Here is an 8,168-nt window from a genome sequence, read left to right on the forward strand (position 1 = left end):
TTCCAGAGACAGGAGGAGAAGAGTAACAGCAGAAATTATTTCTCCATTTAAAGTCTTTACAATGTGGATAATTCTTCCTGGCTTAGTGACCAATTCTTTTTTTGCTAGATCCTCTTTCCTTTATGGGGCCAAGACATTTCTATGATATCCCAAAGGATGAAGTCCTTCAGCACTGAGTACACATATCCCTGGAAATGACCAGGGGAGCTCAGTCCATGCTTCATAGGATTGCTCATATGCATGAATACACCATGGAGTATACTCCAATCCAACTCTTTTATGCTACAAAATAATAAAAAGAATTGGGAATATTTGAGCCAAAGCAGTAATGGAATTTGAGCCCTTAGAGAAACTTTAGAGATATTCAAACCATATTCTCTCATAAACTGATAGACTCATAAATGTTAGTGCTACATGAAACCTTGAGACCCACAAATATCCATGCAGAACTATACAGAAACTAAAACTCTCTCTCTCTCTCTCTCTCTCTCTCTCTCTCTCTCTCTCTCTCTCTCTCTCTCTCTCTCTCTCTCTCTCTCTCTCTCTCTCATTCTCTCTCCCCCTCTGTCCATCCATCTGTCTCTCTGTCTGTCAAGGCAGCTAGGTGGCACATTGGAGAGAGCACCAGCCCTGGAGACAGGAGGATCTGAGTTCAAACCTGGCCTCAGACACTTGACACTTACTAGCTGTGTGACCCTAGGCAAGTGACTTAACCCCAATTGACTCACACACAAAAACAAACAAACAAAAGAGACCTTTCTTTCTGTCTATCTCTTTCTAAAATACTAAGGGAGTCATTTGTCCTCTTTGAAAATAAGGAGTGGAGGGGGCAGCTAGGTGGTGCAGTAGATAGAGAACATGGCCCTGGATTCAGGAGGACCTGAGTTCAAAATCCAACCTCAGACACATGACACTTACTGGCTGTGTGACCCTGCGCAAGTCACTTAACCTTCATTTCCCTGCAAAAAAGAAAAAAGAAAAGAAAGGGTGGTGGGGCAGCTAGGTGGCACAGTGGATAAAGTACTGGCCCTGGATTCAGGAGGACCTGAGTTCAAATGTGACCTCAGACTCTTGACACTTACTAGCTGTGTGACCCTGGGCAAGTCACTTAACCCCAATTGCCTCACAAAAAGAAAAAAAAGGGGAAAAATAGAAAATAAAGGGTGGGGGGCAGCTAAGTGGCACCCTGGATAAAGCACTGGCCCTGGATTCAGCAGGACCTGAGTTCAAGTCTCGCCTCAAACACTTGATGTGTACTAGCTATGTGACCCTGGGTTAACCCTCATTGCCTCACAAAAACCCAAAATAAATAAAAATAAAAATAAAGGCTGAATAACTAACAATTGAGGGAGTATTTAGATACTCCTCATTATATGAATTTTTTTTGTTTGTTTGTTTGTTTGTTTTTTTTTTTGCAGGGCAATGAGGGTTAAGTGACTTGCCCAGGGTCACACAGCTAGTAAGTGTCAAGTGTCTGAGGCCGGATTTGAACTCAGGTACTCCTGAATCCAGGGCTGGTGCTTTATCCACTGAGCCACCTAGCTGCCCTATATGAGATGTTTTAAGAAAAGGACCCCGGGGCAGCTAGGTGGTGCAGTGGACAGAGCACTGGCCCTGGATTCAGGAGTACCTGAGTTCAAATCCAGCCTCAGACACTTGACACTTACTAGCTGTGTGGCTGTGGGCAAGTCACTTAACCCCCATTGCCCTAAAAAAAAAAAAAAAAAAAAAAGGAAAAAAAAAAAGAAAAGGACCCCTACATTTGAATAACACCACTTAGCTGTTTGAATAACACCACATAGTAGGGAGAAAATTGCTGATATATTGGAGCACACTCTCTCACCTACAATCTACGAAGATCTGCTGTTGTAGATTGAAAGCATAAAACTCAAACACTAGAAGACAAAGGACCTCAAATTGTGTTGTCATCCTGATCCTACATGGAACCGAGGACACAAAACTGCTTGAGAGGCACAAAGGGTAGAATTGCATTATTCCTCGTGACTCCTAGGATGCTGCTTGGTTTTGAGGCCAGAGACCACTGGAACCATTGTAGAAAAGATTTCAAAAATAGGGCATTGTAAAAAAAAAAAAAAAGAGGCAGCTGGGTGGGGCAGTGGATAAAGCACCAGCCCTGGAGTCAGGAGGATCTGTGTTCAAATCCGGCCTCAGACACTTGACACTTTACGAGCTGTGTGACTTTAGGCAAGTCACTTAACCCCAACTGCCTCACCCTCCCCCCAAAATAGGGTACTGTAATTGCATTTTAAGTTATAATACAGACCTTCTGGAGTTAGCATCTTGGCAGGAAGCAGGGACATAGAAAAAGTTATCATCAGAAGCAACAATCTACAACATGTAAGACAATGTTCTATAGTCTTGACTTAAAATCAGGAAGACTTAGAATCATATCTGCCTGTTATTTTTTCTAAATCTATGATCCTGGGCAAGTTATCTAACCTGAGTCTCAGTTTCTTCATTTATAAAATGAGTGAGTTTTAAATGAATTATTTCTACCATCTCTTCTAATTCTCATATGTAATGAATTCAAGCTCCTATGTGATCACCCTCCCCTGGATATAATGTCCCTTTGCTATCTGCAAAGTTACTGAGCACATGGATAATTCTCCAGGAGGACATTTTAAATATCATTCATCATTGCTATCTGTTGTGGTCTTTTTTTGTCATTATCCTATTTTGTTGTTCCTTCAGTCCACACCTAATTTTTTTTTTTACAACTAAAAATACATGTTTATAAAATAATATCATAAATCATATAACATAATAAATTGGGGTGGGGAGGCAGAATGTGCTATCTGTATTCAAGTAACCAGTCTTAAGAAGCTCTTCTTGAGGGACAGAGCCAAGATGGCAGAGGAAAGGCAGTGACCTCCTGGAGCTCTCCCCCCAAACCCCTCCAAATTCCTTCAAATAATGCCATAAGACAATTCCAGGAGCAGCAGAACCCATAAAAGGACAGGGCAAGATAATTTTCTAGCCAAAGACAGCTTAGAAGGTCAACAGGAAAGATCTGTTGTGCTGGGGTGAGAGTAGAACACAGACCTGTGTCAGTGCCGTGCAAATCCAGTCCCTGGCAGGCCACTCTAGAGTAGCCTCTCAGCTGTGGCTGCTTCTGAAACTCAGCCCATGGACAGTGAGGGAGTCAAGCAGTTGGCCAATGAGAGATTGCAGGGATCTCTTCTGGCATTGAGGTGGGACTCTGTTATTTTACCCGTGTTCAGAACTAGGAAGTTGTCTTGAGTGGTGGTTCAGGTTGGAGAAGGGCATAGGCATGCTGGGGCTTTCAAACAATGTGAAACTGCATTCTATTCCTGGGTTAAAGAGCAAGAAGGCCTGTGGTTACTTACAGACCAGAGCACAGGCCAGAGGAGTGTAGAATGTGCCTCTCCTTAAATCATTCCACTTGGGACCTCCTGAAGCTTGGGACATTGTGCCCTGGAAGGAGTGCCCCACTTTAAGAAGGAGTTAAAAGTCAAGAAATAGGCCAGGAAAATGAGCAGACATAAAAAATGCTAACCCTGGAAAGCTTTTTTTGTTTGTTTGTTTGTTTTTGTTTTGACAAGGAAGGTCTAAATAGACCCTCAGACAAAGATAAAAATGTCAAAGCTGCTACATCCAAAGCTTCCAAGAAAAATATGAATTGGTCTGAGTCCATAGAAGCACCTCAAAAGGACTTAGAAGATAAGGTAAAAGAGGTAGAGGAAAAAAATGGAAAGAGAAATGGGAGTGATGCAGGAGGGTAATGAAAAAAAAGTTAACAGTTTGAAAAGCTAAAAGGAGATACAAAAGATCTCTGAAGAAAATAAATGCTTAAAAATTAGGATTGAGGAAATGGAAGCTAATGGCTTTATGAGAAATCAAGACATAAAGCAAAACCAAAAGAATGAAAAAAATTGAAGTCAATGTGAAATATCTCCTTGGAAAAACAACTGCCCTAGAAAATAGATCGAGGAGAGATAATTTGAGAATAATTGGACTAACTGAAAACCATGATCAACAAAGGAGCTTAGACACCATCCTCCAAGAAATGGTCGGGGAAAATTGCCCTGATATTCTAAAAAGAGAAGGTAAAGTAGAAATTGAAAGAATCCACTCATAACTTCCTGAAAAGAGATTGCAAAAGGAAAACTTCAAGGACTATAATAGCCAAATTCCAGAGCTCCCAGGTCAAGGAGAAAATTTTGCAAGCTGTTGGAAAGAAACAATTCAAGGACTGTGAAACCACAGTCAGGATAACACAAAATTTGGCCGCTTCCACATTAAAGGATCAGAGGGCATGGAATATGATAATCTGGAGGGTAGAGGAACTGAGTTTACAACCATGAATCATCAACCCAGGAAAACTGATTATAATCTTTTGGGGAAAAAATGACAATTCAATGAAAGAGAGGACTTTTAGGCATTTGTGATGAAAAGACCTGAACTGAATAGAAAATTTGACTTTCAAATACAAATCTTGTATTTGAAAAATAATCAGGGAAAAGAAATCATAAGGGATATTAAAAGGTTAAACTGTTTACATTCCTACATGGTAAGATGATTCTTTTAACTCCTATGAACATTCTCACCATTAGGGCAGCTGAATGGAGTATATTTAGACAGAGGGAAGAGGTTTGAATTGAATATGAAGGAATTCTATCTTTAAAGCATGTATTTTTTTGACTTTTTTTTGTGGGGTGGTCAGAGTTTGGTGGCTTGCCCAGGGCTATATAGCTGGTGGGTGTCAGTGTCTGAGGCCGGATTTGGGCTCGGGCCCTCCTGGGTCTAGAACTGGTGCTTTGTCCACTGTGCCACCTAACTTCCCCATGTTGATACCTTTTAAAAAATAAAATTAAGAAGGGAGAGGAATGTACTAGGAGAAAGGGAAAGGGAGAGGTGGAATGGGGTAAAGTATCTCACATAAAAAAAAGCAAGAAAAAGCTTATGGAGTGGAGGGGAAGATAGGGGTCGTACAGGGGATTGAGTCAGCATTACTCTCATCAGAATTGGCTCAAAGAGGGAATAACATGCATACTCAATTGGGTATAGTAATATATCTTGCCCTGCAGGAAAGGAAGAGGATAAGGAAGGAGGAGTGAAGGAAGGGAGGGCAGATTGGGGGAGGGGGAAGTCAGAAGCAAAACACTTCTGAGGAGGAATAGGGTGAAAGAAGATAGAAAATTGAGTAATTATCAAAGCAAGGGAATAGGATGGAGGGTAATACAGTTAGTAATAGTAATTGTAAAAAAAATTTTGAAGCAAGTTTGTCTGAAAAACACATAGAAAACTGTAAAGTTGCTATCTGTTCAGGGATAAAATTCTAGCTAGACTGCCTAAAAAATCTAACGAGTGGTCACCATAAATTGTAAGCTTTAGCAAGAGTTTAGACTTTTAAATATTTATTAAGGAGCATAAGAATTTGGTGACGAGAGAGAAAGAGGCCAAGATTCCTTCATCTATCTATCTCAGGGAGTCAGCATCTCAGCTCTACTCCAAACAAGGTCCTGGATGAAAAGAGAGCTCCTAGCTCCTTGCTCCTTCTTCCTCTGAGAAACCTCTCGTGAAACAAGAAAAGGAGCCATCCACACACACACAGCCCCAAGCTAATTGGTTTATAGCTTTGATCAACAGTACCCATGAGCAAATGTCACTTCCTGACACCAAGGTCACATGGCTATGTCCGCAGGCCAGAGCTCACAAAATGTTCCTCCCAGCAGGGGGTGTTATTCCAACTCTCACAGAACTGAGTCGAATTTGCTAAAATGAGAGCCATTCCCCAATTGATAGATGATCCAAAGATATGAAGTTTTCAGATGAAATAATCAAAGCCACCTATAGCCATATTAAAAAAAAAATGCTCTATCAAGTATCTGAAGATCTATGGAGAATTTATTAATCCAATCTAATCCATTCCAATAAAATTTTGTTAAGTGTCAACTATGTTCCAGGCCCTATGCTAAACACTGGGGATACAATAAATATAGAAAAAGACAGTCTTCAACCTCAAGGAACTTACAGTCTAAAGGGGGACAGAAGGAAGCAGAAAATAAGGCACCAAGCATACCCAGCAAGGAAGCATCTTGCTCCATATATCTGGAACCAGTCAAGGCAGCAGATGCAAAGTGGAGTGAGCCAAGTTCATTTTTGCCCTCTGTTAATTAAGGCATTTGGAGGAGTTTGGTATGCCATCCTCTAGGGAGTAGAGAAGACTGAGGAAGGTGGTGTCAATCAGAACTTAAGTTAGCAACATGATGGTGAGTTTAGAAGTGATGAGCTTATCCTGGGAATAGCATCTCATTTTGTGGAGTTGAAACCAGGCAGGGAAGCAAATGCAAACTAGAGTGGATTAAATGTGTTCTCTTTTGGCCATAGGAGGCAGAATCATAATCAGTGAATGGACAAAACAAAGAGACAAATTTAGACAGTTTGAGGAAAAAAATTCCTAGCATTTAGAGCTATCCACAAGTGGAATAGCCTCATTTGAGAGGAGGTAGTTCCCCTCTCCTTGAAGGTCTTCAAGCCCAAGCTGGAAGACACTTTTTGAGTATTTGACAATGGTGAATCCTTTGTGTGTATGTCGAAATAGCCACAGCTCACAAATGTTGAAATTCTATGACAGGGAGTAGAGTACCCACACTTCTATTAGAGTACTCTCTGGGACTATGGCTGCCTCTAGGAGAGAGCTGCTCAGTGACAAGTAAGGCTATTTTCTTTAAGCTCTGACATAAATTATGTTGTTTTTTTTTTTTCATTAACTAGTAAATAAATTTGCTCATCATTTGAATCTGGGGCAACTTTTGTGCTTGTAAGGTAAGCTGATAAATACACCCATAGGAGTAGCAGATTGGGGTGGCATATCATATATAGACATTTGATTGATGGTAATGAGCCAGAGAAGTGAGTCAATCTCCAAGGTATATACCTGGAAGTATATAGAGTCAGAAGGCAGCCTCTGACACAAGTGCTATAATTATATTGATTTTCTAAGGTTGAAGATGTCTGGTGGTCTGGAGATCTGAGTGTCATAAGCTTGTCAAAGTTAATCCATTACGCATGAAAAATGCCATCTACCTTCAGATAGAGAACTGAAAGGACTTAGAGTGCAGATTGAAAGCATAGCTTTTTGCCTTTCTTTATTTTTCTTGCTTTCCTGCCTCCTCCCCCTGCCCCAGAACATTGATAATGCAGAGATATGTTTTCCATGACTTCATACATCTAATGGGTATCATATTTCTTGCCTTCTCAATTGGTAGGGGAGGGGCTAGAAGGAGGAAGAGAATTTGGAACTTAAAATAAAACTAGAAATTGATAATTTTTAAAAAATTAAAGCAAAAACAAAGTTAGCCTTTAGAAGGACTCTTCAAGTGTCGCAGAAATTGATTTCTTTCATTCAGTAACAATAGCTAATGAAAGATTTTCTTTGAATGGCAAGTTTAGAGCTTGGGGAGTAATGTTCCACTCATCCAAAATCAGAAAAATAGACTCATTAAGATCTATTAAAATCTGTCTGTATGTCTATCAACAAAAGGAAATTTGGTCAGAGCATTTCTTTATAAGTATCATTAAGTATGAGGATAGAAATGAGGGAATTTCAAATGAGACTTCAGAGAGTCTAGGGATAGAAGCCATGATACTATTGGCCAAGTTTTCCTCAGAAAAAAGAAGGTAAAAAAAATTGAGGAAGTTAGTGATTTGAAGATCTATCCAGGGCCAGCCCTGGACAAAACTGTGAAGTAGGTTAAGTTCCTTCCAATGGCTGCTGACCTCTGTTTCTGCTTCCCTTACCCCTGTTTGTTGTGGGAGAAGGTGATCTTCTAAAAGCTCATTGCTCTTAAAGAGGTGCGAGATTGCTCCCAGACAGACTTGCATTTTATCAGAGGAACGAGAAAACCAGGGTACTGCTTAATCCAAAGGACTGAGCAGAGATTTATGGAGTCGTGGAATTCCAGACCTATAGAATCATGGAGTGTGAGAGCTGAAAGGATGTTAGAAGATCATTTAGTCCAACTCATTTATTAGAAAGAGCAGGAGACGGAGTCCTAGAGAGCGGGAAGTATCTTCTTCTGTAGGATTATGGGGTTGAACCAGATCATCTATAAGATACTTTTTCAACCCTGAATCTTGCAATTTAATGACAAATGGCTTGCCTGAGATCACACAGATATTAA

This window comes from Dromiciops gliroides, chromosome 2 (genome assembly GCF_019393635.1).
Source record: "Dromiciops gliroides isolate mDroGli1 chromosome 2, mDroGli1.pri, whole genome shotgun sequence".
Lineage (NCBI taxonomy): Eukaryota > Metazoa > Chordata > Mammalia > Microbiotheria > Microbiotheriidae > Dromiciops > Dromiciops gliroides.